This window comes from Octopus sinensis, linkage group LG6, assembly GCF_006345805.1.
Source record: "Octopus sinensis linkage group LG6, ASM634580v1, whole genome shotgun sequence".
Lineage (NCBI taxonomy): Eukaryota > Metazoa > Mollusca > Cephalopoda > Octopoda > Octopodidae > Octopus > Octopus sinensis.
Window position 1 is genome coordinate 19,182,933 of NC_043002.1, and position 19,356 is coordinate 19,202,288.

At 38.6% G+C, this 19,356-nt stretch overlaps 1 protein-coding gene across 1 annotated transcript in view; it reads right to left on the minus strand.

Annotated features, from left to right (window-relative positions):
• The window catches only part of LOC118763828, a 56,047-nt gene extending 37,113 nt beyond the window's left edge, over positions 1-18,934 (minus strand). Inside the window, exons 1-3 of the mRNA XM_036503668.1 lie at positions 18,876-18,934; positions 11,879-12,001; positions 9,307-9,438 (exon numbers count right to left, since the gene is read on the minus strand). The gene's annotated coding sequence lies outside the window, so the exon portion shown is untranslated. The remainder of the gene's footprint in view (positions 1-9,306; positions 9,439-11,878; positions 12,002-18,875) is intronic.
• Between the last annotated feature and the right edge of the window lie 422 nt (positions 18,935-19,356).

A 19,356-nucleotide genomic window follows, 5' to 3' on the forward strand; every position in this document is an offset into this window, starting at 1 on the left:
GCCCGGCCAAAGATTTGCTCATTCTATTGCATAATGCACAGGTGTACTTGCTGGCAGAAAGAACTTTGCCACAGTATGGAGTCTTTTGACATGCTCAATGATGTGAGAATGAAGAACATTCGTTTTGGCATAAAACAGACACACATACGTAAGATAGGTATCTTTTATATATTTATATGTTTTAATATTTTCTTAAGAAATGATTACCAAATACGAATAGCACCAGGAACAATGACTGTGTCATTCTTGACATAAAGTAATATATCAGAAATACGTCTTGATAAAACTAGGTTTATGTTTTCAACGTGTTACTTGTGTCAGTTTCAGCTGTTTATTGCGGACTATAATTTTGGACAGTTTATACAATATTATATAAACAGCTGTTGTTTTAGGTGCTTCAGCAGTCATTTAGAATTATAAGCTAAGTTAAATATGCTGTAAATAACGCAATAATTTTTTTCTTTTTGTTCGCTGGCAACTTCAGAGAGATTTTGTCTTCTTGGTAATGAGAGATACTGTATTTTGCTTCCAAAGCTGAATAAAGAACTCTGTAAAAAAAATGTAATTCTGGAGAGCATTGTTCGGGAGTCATTGTAAGGAGCAGTGGGCTTGTTGCTTTGAAGCATCTGAGACTGGCTCTGTATTTGATGTATGTCGCTGAGAGCCAAGACAAACGGGAAAAGATAGTTTTGAAAGAGAACTATCAAAAGTGTGTGAGTGAAAGTAGAAGAAATGGGAGAAGCAGCTGCGAAGATTTTATCGTGGGAGTGCTGTTTAGAGAGCCACCATAGCTGAGAAATAGAAAGAAGGAAGATAAATTTGGTAAAGGAACTTTCGACAAACTACAAGCAATAATTGCAGTCGGTGAGACTGGAGGATTTGCCGACTGTATGATGAACAGAAACTTGCTTTGCAATTTGGATGTAGTCATGCAGGGATTGCAGTGTTGCGTTAAAGCCGTCAAGTTTGTAGAGATGGGGTAATTTTGTCCAAGCGTTTAACGCTCTATCCTATTCCTTGAATCAAGTGGATCATCCATAGCTGCAATGCAACCTTGAATGAAGAACTTTAAGATCTAGGAGTCACGAATTTGGTTGTGTGATGGATGTAGAGAGATATACTTAAGAGGATGATTTCATTCACACTGGGAGTTGTCTCTGATGTGTCACAAGGGAAGCACATGCATTGCAAGAATTAACATAATACAAGTGGATCTCTAGCAAATGAGCTGATTTGAAGTGCCATAGTGTTTCAGGGGTGGTGAGGAAGTGTCGTATGAAGATGTAATGTGGTTTGTGAAAAGGCAGTGGTTTGATGGTTCCTTAAATGGAGGAACAGTGCCTGTTTCACCGAGGTTTAGTTTGGAGATTATAATTACTGTATACCATTCGCCTCCTCCTCTTCCTCCTCCCCTCCTATCCTCCTTTTCCTACCCTCCTCTTCCTCCTTCTCCTCCTTCTCTTCATCTTCCTTTCTCTCTTCTTCCTCTCCTCCTCTTCCTCCCCCTCTTCCTCTCCTCCCCTTTTCCTCTTTCACCCCCCCTCCTCTTCCTCCCCCCTCAGGCTGAAGGAATGGATTTTAGTGGGGGAGGACTGCAAATCAACAGTATACCGGAAACGACACGAGGAATTCGAAGTATACTTTGGTGTTTGTGAAAATCTCTGTTTCTGCAAAGATATAAAATAGTTTGCTTGCAGCTATTGGCATTGATCATGACCCAAAAGAAAAGCGACTTTTCATAGATAGCTCAGCAAGAAGTCTCAAAACAGTTTTAATGCAAAATGGAAATCAAGATCCATTTCTGCCTATTACTTACTCTATACAGGTGAAGGAACTATATGAAATGTCAAAAAGCTTCTTCAGAAAATAAACTATGAGGAATAAAAGTAGGATTCTGTGGTGACTTTAAGAAGCTTGTCTCCTTGCTTAGATTGCAGGGTAGATACACAAAATATTCGTGTTGGAAGAATATAGCTGCAAATCTAGACATAGGCGGCAGGGGCCTTAATATAACATCGTTGTTATTTCTTCTTGTGATAGGAACTTAAATGCGGTGGAGACGCCTGTGTCTGAGGAGCCTTTTTAAGGAGAGCACAACTCACCCAAAATTTTGGTAAAGTGCGTGAAAAGGTGCACTAAACGTTGGGTAGTTTACTGCGGCTATTGGCGGTTCATTCAAGCAGGAAAGAAAAAAATGAATCACACAGCAAAACATTTATGAAAAAATGAATTAGAATAAATATTTGCTGTTGGAATGTCAGAACTCTTCTGGATGAAAGCTCTTCAAATCGACCAGAGAGAACCGGACTGGTAACAAAAGAATTTCAAAGATTAGATACAGATATTGCAGCCTTGTGAGAAACACGCCTATCAAGGTGTGATCGGCTGACTGAGGCGTCATCAAGTTTCACACTTTTCTGGACAGGGAAACCAAAAAGAGAACGGCGAAATGGTAGTGTAGGTTTTGCAGTGCTTGAAACTGTAGCACAACAATTAGAGTGCCCCTCTAGAATCAGTGACCGTATAATGAAGTTGCGGATACCACTTGCATGCAGGCGATATACAACAATTCTGTCAGTTTATGCTCTAACTCCCAAAGTAATATGACATTCTATGAATCCTTTCGTGTCACAATTGTATCTACTTCAGTCGAAGAAAAAGTTATCATTCTTTGTGATTTCAATGCCCGAGTTGGCAAACACCATGAGACATGGGATGCATTAGGCCATTACGGCATCGGTTAGATGAATGTCAATGGTCTGAAGCTGCTTGAGTCTTGTTCAGAGCTCAACCTAGCAATTGATAACAGATTCTTCCGCCAAAAGAAGAAGAATAAAGTTACCTGGATACATCCAAGGTCAAAAGATGGCCACATGATAGATTCCATTGTAACCTGGAGATGCGATCTGAATGATGTCTGCAATGTGCGTGTCATACGCGGTGCAAAATGTATCACAGACCATAAGATGTTTCAGGGAAATTTAAGTTACGTATTCGGAAAAAATCTCGTATGTGTGGGATCAAAATTCTGAAGCGTATTGATGTCGCAAAGTTAAAACAGCAAGAGATATCTGAGGCTTTGAAAAAACTTTTGAATGATATTGATTTCGATGGAACATAGATAAACTTCAGGGATCATTTGTACACAGCAGGAGCAGAACTTGGATTCATAATAAAAACAACATAAAGATTGATTTGATGATAATTATCTGGTTATCAGTCAACTTTTAATGAAAAAGCATGCTCTTCATGAAAAGCTTCCAGCAAAGTGCTCTAAGAATTTATCTGCTTTTAAAAAGACATATAAAGAATATAAAACCACCTTACTACGTGAGCATTCAAAGAGCTTATAACGCAAAGGATTTAAAACTGTTCTATAGTCTTTTGCGTGTAGTATATGGTCCAACAACTTTGTCTATTGTTCCCATTAGGTCCAAGGAGATTACTGCCGTCATCAAAGAGTCAGAGAAAATCCTTAAACGTTGGCAAGAACATTTCACTAATTTATTTGATAAACCATCATCAGTTGATCATGATGAGCTAGATGGCGTCACTCAATGCCTTGTAAATTTCAAAATGGATCGATTACCAAACTATAATGAGGTTAAAATGGCCATCAACCAGTTAAACACAGGTAAGGCACCTGGATCAGATGGAATTCTTGTAGAACTGTTAAAGGTTGGTAATAAGAACATAACACAAACAATACTTCATCTCATCACAGAGTGGTGGGATGGAGTTCCTACACCACAAGACTGGATAGATGGTATCTTGGTGATTTTGTTTAATGGCAAGGGGAATATCACTAACGCGATATCACCCTGATGGAGTCTGTAGGCAAAGTTCTTGTTAGGTTATTGTTGAAGAGGTTGATGAAAGACATTTGTCCTACAGTAATCCTTGAATCAGTAAGCTTTTGATAAAGTGAACAGAGGTGCACTGTGAAAAATATTTGGGAAAATAGGGTGCCCACCAAAATTTATTGATATGATCGTTCGACTGCACAGAAATATGAAGGCTTGGGTTGTCTTGAATGGAAAATTGTTCAATGAAATCCCAGTTGATAATGGCGTGAAGCAGCGAGATATCCTGGTGTCCACACTGTTCTCAATATTTTTTACTGTGATGCTACCTCATGCATTCCAGGACTGTGTAAAAGGTATTCTATTGAAAATTAAAACTACAGGAAGGATCTTTGACTCAAGAAGGTTCAATTTCAAATCAAAGGTGTTCCAAATATTAGAGAACTCTTGTATGCAGAGGATGTTGACTTTTTGACTCCCTCTCAGGATGACACGCAACATATCATGGATTGTTTGCAGCATATTGTAATGCCTTAGGCATGAAAATTATTTAAAAAAAGATTAAGGTAATGTTCACCCCATCACCAGGAGAAGCATATATCGAGCGAAATATTATGATGCATGGATCTAGGTTGGGTGTAGATGACACTTTTGCTTACCTGGGCAGCACATTATAAAGGGATGGTTCACTAGATGCAGAAATACACATGAGCATTCAGAAGGCCTCTGTAGCCTTTGGAAAACTCGAAAACATAGTGTGGGCAGATCATGGCATCAAAATCAAGACCAAGATTAGTGTGCACAAGGCCTGCATGTTAAGTGCTCTGTTGTACTCTTCGGAAACGTGGACAGTACATCGTAAGCAGCTTAATTTGCTTGAACACTTTAACCAAAAGTGTTTAAGAAGAATCCTAAACCTCAAATGGCAACAGAAATTACCTGACACACAAATCCTTATAGATGTTGGCTGCCACAGCATTGAATCTCTCAAATGCGTTGGGTAGGCCATGTTGTGTTCATAAATGAGTAAAACTCCCAAAACAACTACTTTGCAATCAATTGCACTCTGGGAAACGCTCTCATCACAAACCAAGAAAAAGATATAAAGGATTCCATAAAAAACAGCCTTAAAGATCTTCAGCTTGAAGATCAGATCTGAGAAGTGCTTGCTTTAAAGGGGTGTAAATGTGGAGGTTATGTGAAGGAAGGTTGCAGAATGTTTGAAGAGAGACGCCTTGATCATGAAAACCTTAAACGCCAACTTCGAAAAGGCCAAACTATGAACATCAAAAAGAACATGGTGAGCTGGATTTGTGAGGTGTGTGGTCATTTACTGCTCTCTAAATTTGGGTGCATCACTCATTGAAAATCACATAAAAAGCCAAATGTACGCAGCTCTATCCCTCCAATGTTAGGTGAGACAACATGCGTGGTATGCAAAAAGATCGGCAAATCAACATATGGTCTTAAAAGACATGTGTGGGTACACAAGGATAACATCCCACATGCTGACCCAATAAATCCAATAGAGGGAGCATTTTCGTCTGTCACGTTTGCTCCAGACCGTACAAATCTAATGCTGGACTTAAAAGCCACATAAGGGTCATGGGCGGACGTTTGGAGCTGATGATTGTTGATGGGAGCACATAGGAAGACGGCAATCATCTGCAAAAATGAAGCAATCACAATGTATGTATGTGTGTAGAGTTTAGCAAAAAACATGACCGTAAAGTAATATATGAATTCCTCCTAGAAACAATGATAGATATCTTCAGTACACATGGCACCAGAAGTACGCGCATAAGTACTGAAAAAATATGCATGGAATGTGAAGAATTTTTAAGGGAATCTTAAGAGAAAGATGCTCGAGGAACATCTCCGTGGTTCACAGGATAAACAGTCCAAATTCTTTGAATCGCCATCAGTTACACAAGGTATGTGACTTCCCCATTCTTTTTGGTAGACAACATATTGCATTAAAAAGTGGAATGTAGATATGCTCGTGGCCTGTATTCGGCATGGCAAACAAAAAAGTCACATAGTGAAGTGTATGAGATTACTAGTTTTAGATGTAGTGATCATTAGCGGGATCAAAATTTCTGAGACGCTCTCGCTTGCCGATTGAGAGGCTTACGTCTTTATCAGTCATTCCAAACCGTGATAGTTTTTTTTCTAGAAGCCCTGTACCCAGATGACCAGAATGTCGTCTTAGACGATGAATGCAGGAACCGTATGAGAGCATCTGACAGTAGAAATGATTTAACCCGCTCTGGTATTTCTGTCTGGTAAGTTTTGCACGGAATTTCCGAACACAAGAATGTGGACTTGTACAAATTGCAGTTGGCTATTTATTGGGTTGACCGGAAAGTTCGTGCCGATTTTTAAAGGAAAGAAAAAGGTCAATAGATACTTGCCATTACATTTTTAATTTACCAAATATGAACCATTTTGTTGCACAGTGCGTCTCCATCTTTCCTTTAACTTGAAAATACCCTCTTCCCAGAATTGAGCTGGTTTCATGGGAAAGAATTCATCAAGGTATCTTTTTACGTCATCCAAGGAATTGAAATTTTTACCATTAAGACTATTCTGCAGAGACCGAAGGAGCAATATCTGGTGAATATGGGGGGGGGGGTTAACACATCCCAGCCGAGCTGCAGCAATTTTTGTCTTGTTCCCAAAGCATCGAGTGCCGAAAATGAACTTGCTTATCTTCCATTTTAAAGGGTTACAGAATTAACACAGGTTATAGGAACATAAACCTTCTTCCACGAAAGATAGCTTAAACTGTGCTCTAAATGGAGGTGTAGTCAAATGCTATTTTATGGACTCAACCATGTTCTAAAATAAGTTGAAAGGTAAGCTACTATAAATCGGCACGAACTTTCCGGTCAACCCAATAGTTTGGAGCAGATTATTGTGGGATAATCGAAAGAAATAATCTAAGCAGTCAACAATGTAGGATAAGTGAAAGAAATAATCTGAGTAGTCAACATATACGTATGTACGCGTATATGTACGAGCTCATAAAAGAGTATGTTCATGAGTTTTTATGTAGACGAAAAATAATATTGAAGAGAATATATTAATTTATTTCGACACGTTGCTATTACATTTTTCCACGGGCACGAATTTGATAACAAAAAAAAAAAAAAAATGAAAAAAGCATCGGAGTAACGAATGAGTAACGATTCCAATAAATAAATGAAGTTGTGGATTTTTAGATATCTCTATATAAGTAGAAGCAGTGTTTTAGGTAATACAATGAAACACGGTCTCCATGTTGCTACATGTTTTTAGTATTTATTTAATTGACAACATAAACACTTAAAAATACAGAACACCGAATTTTATTTAACATTGTTCCAGTCCATCAGTGGGAAATTTCCGCCAGCTTCCGTACATATGTTTTAACTTACAACCTGGAAAGAAAAACGTCCAATAAATATTAAGCGTATTCATCAGAGAAAGCAACATTAGTCAAGAATCTCCTGAACTTTATCAGGATAAAATATAAGCTCAAGAGCGAATGACATAGCTCTAGACAAGAAATTTTAGACAAATTTAGTGTACGAATCTCGGGTACAATGGGTTGGAAATTCGACAATTGTATATTGTTGATGCTGGCTTGTAATCGCTCGCTAAGGATGAATAGAAACACGAAATCCAATTATCAAAGGAGAGGTTCATGAAAAGAAGTATAAAATCAAACATACTTGAAAATCATGAATATGAGCGAAAGAAATTGTTTGTACAAGATATATGTACACAGGAACGTGTATCAATTAATTCAGATTATGAATCAATATAATAGCAGAGACTGATTCGTTACATCTTACAATCTATGGATATACATAGGGCGGCGAGCTGGCAGAGACGTTAACACGCTGGGCGAAATGCTCAGAGGTGTTTTGTCTGCCGCTACGTTCTGAGTTCAAATTCCGCCGAGGCCAACTTTGCCTTTCATCCTTTCGGGGTAGATTAAATAAGTACCAGTTACGCACTGGGGTCGATGTAATCGACTTAATCCGTTTGTCTGTCCTTGTTTGTCCCCTCTGTGTTTAGCCCCTTGTGGGTAGTAAAGAAATAGATATACATGCATATATATATATATATATATATATATATATATATATAAAATTAACGATGGCACTCGAAGAAATCCAGCGAATCAACACAAAGGACTTTTACCAAACTTTGGCAAAACAATTTCTTCAATCTTCAGGTAATTGAAATATCAGACTCTATATTCGTTTGTCTGTCCTTGTATATATATGCATGTATATCTATTTCTTTACTACCCACAAGGGGCAAAACACAGAAGGGACAAACAAGGACAGACAAACGAATATAGAGTCTGATATTTCAATTACCTGAAGATTGACTGTAACCATAACTCGAATTATTACGAATTGGACAGCCATGAAACGATCGTAGTGTTTTACTCATTATCTTTTATTAAACTTTTAATACTTTTGATATATATTTAAAATAATATAAATTAATTATTTTATGTATTGGCTTAAGTTTTTCATTGTTTGATTTGCCTAATTGTGGTTTTATCTCTAATTTAATATAATATATATATATATATATATATATATATATATATATATATATATGTGTGTGTGTGTGTGTGGTGTGTGTGTGTGTGTGTGTGTGTGGTGTGTGTGTGTGTGGTGTGTATATATATATACACATATATATACTTGCATACATACATACATATATACATACATACATACATACATACATACATACATACATACATACATAGTGGTGGCTGCCCCCTCGTTATCGAGTATGACCATTGCACGAAGCTTAATCAATGTTGTTATCGTGCAATGCCTGTACAAGAAGATTTTTTTTAAGTGAGGAAAGGCTGTGCACTGAGTTAATCCCACTCACTAAGCAACAGCAGCCATAATCCGAAAAGAAGAACAAGTCAACATCATCGGTAACCACTGAGCCGCAGGTTTTATGTCGGAGTTATCCCAGTTACCTGAGTTACCTTCTAGAGGGATGCCCTAACAAAGGCTTGGAGTCCTTCACTCCCAATGGTTTAACCGCGCGATCAGGTATTCAGTCCAATTATTTCTATATCCCCGCGCATGATACAGCCTTAAGACATTTATTGGATGGCCGTTGACTCTCAAGAGTTCCCTCGCCCTTTGACGGGTTTTGTTTTTCATCCCGCAGGGTGTCCAATAAACACCCTCCTCACCAAGCAAGCTTGGTGGGGTTGCCGGTTTAGTCGCCGACGACCCGACCATGCAACAGGTTGTACTGGGTTACATGTTACCAGTAGCACTCGAAAGTGACCTGACATAACATACATACATACATACATACATACATACATACATACATACATACGTACATACATACGTACATACATACATACATACATACATACATACATACATACATACATACATATACATATATATATATGTGTGTGTGTGTATTGTGCATATACTACTAAATAATAAGGTTTACTTACCCAGACCCAAATGTACGAATAATCTAGGTATATTGTTCTGTATCGTGCAGGAAAATCTTACACAAAAATTACCAAGAACACCAAATTGTACGGCATTAATGTGTAAGCAATTTCCTGCATTATCCCTGCAATCTGAAAAAAGGTAACAAAAATTTAATTATGACTCGCATACGTACGAACTGAGTACATACATACAAGCATACATATATAAAGGTGTGTGTGTGTGTGCGTGTGTGTGTGTGTGTGTGTGTGTGTGTGTGTGTGTGTGTGTGTGTGTGTGTGTGTGTGTGTGTGTGTGTCTGTCTGTGATTGTACTTTTGTATTTAATACTTTACAAGAGCGGAGACAGTGACTCTCGGCCTGTTAACCTTCTTCAGACTGTAACATTGTCTTTAGTTTTTCTTTACTAGTTTCAGCTCGAGAGCTGCGGTCATGCTGGGACACCGCGGTTAGCTTTGCTACACTTTCAGTACTTGAAACCTCCTCCAGTATATGACATTTGCTGAATGAGGGAGTTTGATGTTGCAACCCCCATCTGCATCTCTTGCTGCGTAGTAAGTTCATCTGGAACTTTTAACAGGAGGAGAGTCAGTTTTGCTTTGAAGACGCCTATATCCGCCCTATGTAAGTCTCTCAGTTTTTTGGGGGAGGATACTAAAGAGCTGTGGGCCTTGAAACTCAAGCCGTTGCAGTACCTGGTCCTGTATCCTGATAGAAGTATTAGGATTTTTGGAACTGTGCAGTGGCGTTCCGTTCTGCTGTTTGTGTAACTGTCAATGCCAAAGTTTGGTAAAAGTCCTTTGTGTTGATTCGCTGGATTTCTTCGAGTGCCATCGTTAATTTTACACTGTGTGGTGACCAGAGTTGGGAGCAGTATGAGGACAAATGTCCTCCAGAGGACCATCATGATTTCCTGTTCTCTCGTTCTGAAAGTTCTAAGGATCCATCCAACCAACCGTCTGCATTTGATGTATATATAAACACACACACACACACACAACACACACACACACGCACACACACACACACGCACACACACACGCATACACACACACACACACACACACACATACACACACAAAGGTGAGTCAAAAGTTTTGCAACATTTGCATACGAGCTAGTTTGCAGCGTGTATATCATGTGACCTAAGCAGTTCAAGCCGTGGAAGGTACCTACTGAGGTTGGTAGTATCATGGTAGTTGGTGCGCCAACACGTTTGTGTATTGCTTCATTCCGTGTGTGATTTGAAAGCTGCTCAGATATGAACGTGCAACGTAGACTAACTCGGTAACTTTTGTTTGGAGAGATCGAACTTGACCATAACGCCGCGAAAGCAGCCATACGCATTTCTCGTGTGAAAGGTAAAGGCGCAGTTGCTCACTGCACAGTAACAAGATGGTTCAAGAAATTTCGCTTCGGTTGCAAGAACCTCGACAATAGACAAGGTCGAGTAGACCTAAAACCGTGAATTCCGAAGTCTTGCTTCAAATCATAGAGGCAAATCCGGCGAGTAGCACTCAGAGAGTATCAGGTGAGGTCGGCATCTTACAGTCCAGAGTAGTCCGTCACCTTCACGAGCTCGGGGAAAAGTATCCGGAACTGCAGAATTGTGTCTCACAAACTGATCCCAGCTCAAGCACAAACGCCAGTGGTTGTTTGCAAGGAACTCCTGGAAAACCGCGTGATCTGCATTCCTCAAGAGTTTAATAATATGCGATGAAAAGTGTATGCTGTTCCGCAATCCTAACGTACATAAGCAGTTGTTAAAAAAGGGCTAGCTTCGGAACCTGTCACCAAGATTAGGAGTTTCGAACAGAAGGTGATGCTCTGCGCCTGGGGGAATTATGAGTGTATAATTCGCTACGAATTCATTCCGGACGGTCGAATTATTGATGCCAGCCAAAAAATACCACCAGCTGGAACCGGTTTATGCCACTATCCGGCAAAAATATCCGGCATTTATTACCAGAAAGTAAGTTCTTCTGCAGCAAGAAAGTGCAATACCTCATACGTCTCAGACGACCCGAAATAAATTCCACGAACTTAAGAAAATCGAACTGCTGCCACACTCGGATTATTACTTGTTCCGATGTATAGCTCATATCCTGTGCTCGTAATACTTCATCGATCAAGAGGAGATGGAAGCTTCAGCGAAGAAGCTCTTCGCCACGAAGGACAGAAACTAATATCAGCATGGGATCAAAAACTGTCAGAAAAGACCCTGCAACAGGATAACATCTATTTGAATGTTAGGGTCCTTTTGTTGTAATTTGACGAATAAAGCTAAGTTACAAAAATATTGCAAAACTTTTGACTCAATCTAGAATATATGTATGTGGAGGCGCAATGGCCCAGTGGTTAGGGCAGCAGACACGCGGTCGGAGGATCGCGGTTTCGATTCCCAGATCGGGCGTTGTGTGTGTTTATTGAGCGAAAACACCTAAAGCTCCACGAGGCTCCGAAATTAATTAAAATCGCAATAGACATTAAGTATTTAAGAAATTATATATAAAAACAAAACTAATAGTTTGAGAGATGAATTATGTGACATGAATATTTCAGTCTTACTTACAAGTTTGAAGAACTTTGATTATGCCCCCAACACATTCTACTTTCAAACAGGTATAAAGTCTTCTATATACACCTGTTGTACCATTACAAATACACATTCCTGCTACGTAACATCCATTACATTCTGTAAGAAAAAAATCAAAACGTTGTTTACGTGAGGAGTGAAGCAGTATTCTATGGCATAATTGAAAAGAAAGTTCCGGAGGTATAGAATAATTGACAGATATTTTGAGAAAAATCATATGGGCGGCTTATGAATATTGACTTAGGAGGAACATGTGTTAAATACGGACATAAAAGAAAAATAGTCACTGATTTGTTGTAAGTTTGCAATATAACCCTTTTTTTTTTAGCACAACTGTATGTAAGAAATCTAGAATGCTTATTTACATAAGAGAGATGTCTACTGTTTGAATCCAGAAAAGTACGTCAGGAAGCCATTCTACACATGCGTTAGTAATTATGCTTTTGTGCAAAGTTATGTTTTGGAAAGCGACTGTTAAATGTGGCTATTACAATGTGAATTATTTCTTTACTGAATAAGCGTTTAAGCTTTATTTCCTGTAAGATTCGGAGAAATATCTTGGAAGGTTTTAAATATTAGCTGGGCACATATCAGTGTCCTATAAAGTCAACTCAGTGGTATGAATAGAAAATCAGTAATTTATGAATACTGAAACATACCTGTACGACCAAATGAAACCACAACAACAATTATTGGAAGTAGAAGAAAAAACAAAGCTCTCAGAAGCATACACATCTGTAAAGTAGAATAAACAAACGAAAAATGTATTCGCTTTTTTTCATAGTATTGATAATAAATAACTTCTACAAAGGAGTACCTCTTGAGTAAGTCTAATAATTTATCTGTCAAAGTACACTTTTAAATATTTGGAAAATATATGTGTATCTTCCTGTTCATACTAGCACGATCACTTCAGGTGATGTCAGAGTGCCTGTTATCTGATAAAACTTCAAACAACAGAACAAAAATGCGTTAAAAAGAAGCTTCAAGACACTACCATCAAGGTATTTGCCAATATAAGTATTTTAAATCAAGTGTACTGTCATGCTACAGAAAATTGTTTTAATTGATAGCATGGGAAAATGGTATGCATCAATGTATGCATTTAAATGCGCGTTTGTAATCAGCGCATATACGGAGAAACCCGTCTATCTCATGCTCTGTCCAGATCACAGACGAACCATTTCTGACTCCCGAGTAATCTGATGGTATAATAATACCCATCATTCTCACTCTTGTCTTTAAATTCTTGTAAATGAACTGGTACTCGTTTGCTGTTATTGTGAGTACTACTACTGGTAGTATTTTAACTAATTTCATAATTAATCTTTTGATTTTCCTGGTGAGAGTTTTTTTTTCTCTCTTGGAAACCTATTCCTTATCTTTTTTTTTTTCAGTTTTTTCAGAAATATCTGTTCAACATGTGTTAATGACTGCATATTCAAACTTCTAACACTTTGTTATTTGATTAAGAAAGTGCGTGTGCAAAAATCCAATGGACGAGTGATAGATCATGTTTAATTGCTTTGTGCAGATCAATGTTGTCAAAGAACATGCTGGGTTGAGTCTGGTTGGTTTAGTTTTGGTATTTTGGAAAATACAATTGTAGAGTACTGTGTTATGGTTAAAGTGAAGTTTGCTTAATTGAGATATTATGGTTGGTTTCAGAGTGACCGCGATACTAGATACAATACATTTTTACTGTTATTTTCGGTTAAATTACAAACTGAGATGTGAAAAAAAAAAACATCGATAAATTTAAACAGCAACTCTGCAGCTGCTTTGTCTGCAGTTGAGATGCAATTCATGATTTCAAAGCGTTTGTAAATTCATCTACACAGGAAAGGTTGAAAGTGTCCATCATAATTATGTTTTCAGAATTGCATAAGTGACTGAAGGATTCGATTCAGATGCGGCACAGTTGGAAGCACAGGGGAGACATACGTGAGATCTGCCGACATCAACTATAATTAAGTCATTTTCTTTATTGTAGACAGATTCACAGTAAGTGTGGGAAAACATGTCCTTTATGTCAACTGTAAAGGAATCAAGGAAAAAACCAGCAACTCCTCTGATGAAACATTTTCAGAGTTATGATCGACTCCTAAACATCGGACTCGCTCCATTGTATTTTATATCTAATTAAATTTTAATTAATTAAAACTTTGTGTTGTTACTTTGGGGGTTTTAGATAAAACTAGTCATTTAGATTATGGCTATTCTTATCACTAAGAGTGTCATTTTAAACAATTCATTTTCTTTAGGCTTCCGACATCATCTATTGTAGCATCCGCGTTACTATTGCCATACAAGACGCTTGAGGGAAATTTGGTGAGAAACTTTGCACATTCAGTCTAAAGTTTGGAATATGTATAGGTGAATGCTGCAAATCGAGTGCTATGAGGTTGTCCTTAATACTCAGGTTAGTCGACTTGTTAAGAAAACGGCGATGATGAACATCAAAAAGAAATTGATTTTAATTTTAGAAAACCGTGTTGATGATAAAATGTGAGACATCAGCAGCGGCGAAAATCTATTAGGAAGAGCATCTGTGTCCTAAATCTAGAGTTATGGAGTGTCTGTCGAAAATTGTGCTTCCAATGATAACCAGCATATGTAAGTCAATTTGAGGTTGGCTCGTAGAATGAAACTGATCCCAGTGTAGGTTCCTCTCAGATAAAAGTGATCACTTATTTTGTTCGTAATGATATGTGGTAAATAAACGTCAATATTGCTTTCTGTCCCTCGTATATTGGTTTCAAATTTTGGTACAAGGGTAGCAATTCGGAGGTGGGGATAAGTCGATTACATCGACCTCAGTACTTATTTTATCAACTGGCATTCATTTTATCGATTCCGAAAGGATGAAAGGCAAAGTCGATCCCGTAAGAATCTGAACTCAGAACGTAAAGCATTTCACCCGACGTGCTAATGTTTCCGCTAGTTTGCCGCCTTGTCTCTCTCGTATATTAATATAAACGGGAAGTTATTCGAAAATGTGCATGGATGACTGCCCTCTTTAGTTTGGTTATTAAATTCCTAATGGTACAAGCGAAGTTCGGCAAGGATATATGCAGCTTGGAGAACAAATACTGGGTGGATTAAGGTGTTCAACGTTGTTATAATTCTTTAAACCTCTCGTTTCTATTTTGTCGTTAAGAAATGTGTGTGACTGCTCTGTGCGTTTTATGAATAAGTCCTTTAATATCTCGTATGGTTAGTACATCGCTAATGAGGCGATAATGTTGCAAAATTCTCTGGTGACTACAGAGGAGTGGTTTGCAGTATTATATATTCTAATTTCCTGTTAGCACTTAGTGATACTCCAAATTGCACATTATCTATCTGCTAGTGCGCACAAACGTATAGTGTCTGCAGATTAAAAGAAAGGGACCTTAAGAGTAATTATTGCTATGATAGCATCAGTCGTGTTTATAGACTGGAATCTGACTGGGTAATGGTTAGATCCACAGAGAAAGATTAAGGTATAAATCAGTAATAACTGGCACTAATGAAAAATATCTCGTTGCGTTTGCTAATAAATCGCATTTCAGGATATGCTGCCTTCTAACACAGACAATACAAATGTTGGTTGGTTGGAAACAATATTACAATAGTTCAATGGAAACATTAAAAAGCCCAATTAATCCTCTCGTGTTTTGACTATAAAAATATGAGTTTATCCAAGTAGAAGCAAACTGCAACGGAATCGTATTGCAGTCGAATGTTACATTCAGTGCTTATGTATCTGAAGTGATTCAGATATTTGATATTCTAGATATTTCTTAATATTTTCATATAATACTGTTAGATGATGACTTTGTTAATTTCTCTTTATTCACCTGGATCTTATGCATAGATATGTATATCTCCAACTTTAGAGAATGGAGGTAGACAAAATCCAGGCTGCATATGTTTCCTAGTTAACGGAATCTCAGAAGTAGTAATTGCCCTAACGAGGGGTACCCCGCTAGCTAATCGTCTGGCCAAAGATACCTTAGTCAAATGAAGGTTATATTTTCGTCAAGGGATCCCATGTTAACTCGTAGGAGATTTGAGTGATTCTCCTGCGAGTTATATCTACTACATTCCCTAAATTTGAATTTTTATTCGCCATCACCTGTGCAAAACAACTGAAGAAAAACCTGTATATTGTTTGGCTAGATCTTGCCAATGCTTATGGATTTGTTCCGCACGCAATAATAAAAACAGCGATGGACTTCTTTGGATTCCAAAAGATGTTCAACGAAAGCTCATGTACTACGACAACCTGAGGATGAGATTTACAGCAGGAAAGTTCACAACGGAGTGGCAACGGCTTGAAATAGGTATTGCAGCCGGATGCACGATATCAGTCATCTTATTCGTGCTAGTCATGGAAATGTTACTTAGATCTACAAACTGTGAGAAAGCTGTTACAAAGACACCATTAAGGGCTTTAATGGACGCCGTAACTATATTATCGGAAAGTAGAGAAGCAGCAGAGGGAACGTTAGAGCGGTTGGACGAACTGATAGGATGAAATTCAAAGACAAAAAGTATCGAAGCGTGGCTTTCGTGAAAGAAGGCAAGAAGAAGTGAAATTCAGGATAGGAGGTGAAGACATACCAACAGTGAAAGAACAACTAGTAAAGAGTCTCGGCAGATGGTATTGAGATTTATTAAATGATAAGAAGCAAGGGAAAGAAACACACGAGTTAGTAGAACAAGGATTAAAGACAATTGACAGAACAACGCTGCCGGGAAAATTCAAATGTTGAATACAGCAATTTGGGCTGTACCCAAGAATAATGAGGCCATTGCAAATGTACGAAATAGCCTCGAGTAGAGTAGAAAGGATGGAACAAAGATGCAGTGTGTTTATCAGAAAATGGCTTGGTCTGCCGAAACCACTGAATATAACTGTACTATATGGAAAACCTGTGCTGCAACTACCAATAACATCAATCGCCTAAGAATATAAGGTTGGAAAGGCAAGGACAGTAATGATGCTAAGGTATTCAAAAGATCAGAGCATCTGGGAAAACCCAAAGGTACGAACAGGGAGGAAATGGAAGGCGGAAGAGGCAGTAAGCAGGGAGATCGGAAAAAAAAGGCACACAGATATAGTCGGAGCAATACAAGAAGCAAGAACCGGCTTAGGGTCGCAAAATTTCAGGCCATTTTGCAAGAGCAGTATAAAAGAGATGAAAGAGGCAGTGTTATACGAAGTGAGAAAGGAGGAAGAAGAAAGGTGAAATGTACATTTGGTGCAATGCAGTCAACAGAGACAGTGCCTGAGATGGGAGGAATATGTGATCAGCCGCAGAATATCATGGAAGGAACTTTGGGCTTGGGAACAAGCAAGAACATCCTTCCTGATCAAGTCTAGCTTCGACGTTCTACCCTCACCGGCGAACTTAGTCCGGTGGAACATAAAAACAACCGATGAGTGTAGATGCGGAGAGAAAGCGACGGTTAGACATGTTCAGTCAAATTGCAGACTAGCACTAGAAAGATAGACATAGCGGCATAATCAAGTCCTCGGCGTCATAAGCGCAGCACTCAAGGAGAAGATCGAGAGGTATAATAGGGGAGAGTACCCAAAAGTAGAAAAGCGCAGAAAAGTATACTTCCACAAGGAGGGAAAAGAACATAAAACCAGGCCTACAAGTAAAGTATACGATATAGACGAAAGATGGAAGGGATACTGAGAGCTGGCCACGGACTTGGAACGACAAGTAATATTTCCATTAATAAAAACAACAAAAAGACCAGATTTAGTCCTATGAAACAGAGACCGGAGAATAGGAATTTTACTAGAATTGACAGTACCTTGGGAAGAGAACATCGGCAATGCAGAGGAACGAAAGAAGAGGTACGAAAAGCTAATCGAAGAATGCAGAGAAAAGGGATGGAATGTCGAATATTATCCCCTGGCAGTGGGGGCTAGAGGCTTCATTGAAAGGAAAATGACAACGCTTTTCAAAAGAAGATTTGTTTTTCTAGCTCCGAACTGCGAAAACTAATGAGAGCACAGGAGGCGGTCGAAAAAGCCAGCTTCTATATATGGCTGAAGCGGGAAGACCAAAAATGGCTTGAAAGTCATAACATGCCGGCGGGAAATAACATCACTAGGTGAGACAAGCTGACACTGAATCAGTTTCGCTGACTGACAGGTGACGGTCGTTTAGAGAATACGCGGGCTAAAACTACGCGCCTTCACTAGTCAGTTAAGGTGAGACAGTGTCACATGACAACTTGCTGGGGTTGCCTGCTGGAGCCTAGCAGCAGGTATTTAAAGAGAAAAATTTGACAAGTCAGTCAGTCACCGGCTGACACTCGCTGACGATACATCGAAGAGGCTAGGGAACAGAAGAAAGAAGAAGAAAGAAGACATGCACCCAATACCAGAGCTGAAGACACCTCCGAAAGGTGGGGCCCCGCCACGTCAAAACGGTAGAGGAGTAGGGCCGAAACCGGACGTGGTTCCTTCTGATGATATCTTGAGCTAACTGGATCCTATAAAGGAGCTGTTGTGGTAGCAGACCACGAAGCACGGTTGTAATTCCCCCAACCCCATTTGCTAACCGTGAACTATAAAATAACTTTTCCCAGCTTATCGAACTTCGATATGGGAAACATTTACAACCTTCTACGTCAATAAACCACAATTGTTCCTGAAAGTTGCCTTTTATACCTTCCACGGACTGCTTGAAGCTTACTAACTTCCTACACCTTGATCTTTGGATCTTACCTTTACACACACACAAGATAGATTTAGTCTTTGTTATATCCATGGATAATACTCTGAATGAAAATGAAAGCATAAGAAAGAGAAACGAAACTATCATATTCCAGCAAAACAATGTTAAGATGAGTCATGTGTCTCATGAATAATAGTTATATACACGTAATACTGCTTTTCTCTTAAATCATTCGATACTGAAGCGAGCTTGAACAGTACATTATGGTATTTCATAGATTCACTTACCTTATGAACTTGAAGATGGCCCTATGTTCAGAAATAGAGAACGATATAAGTTAATTTTCAAATACCACTCAAATTCTGGCAGTTGCAAACACCAGCTGCTATTAAGCAGTTATAACTGAAATTCGCAATTGCTTCTTAATGATTCTGCTTCACCTGTCATTTCGATTTATCATGCGAGTCGTGGAGTGTCATAGGGAAATATTACAAAAGGCTAAAAACTACTTGTTTTCTTTATCTTTTTTTTTGTTAGTTTCATCTAACAAAATTGTTTTTGTTAGTTTTTTCATTTTGGGGGGGAGGGATTAGTTTTTGTTAGTTAGGCGGGGGCTGGATCAATGGCCTCCGCGATCTTTCCTGCTCTGGTAGGACCGAGATGATTCATGTTCCCTTCTGAATAGTCGCGAGTTGATGACTGCACAGATAATATTTTCAGCAAGGGAATTCTCGATAGCTGACGATCTGAGGAGGAAAGACCGCAAAT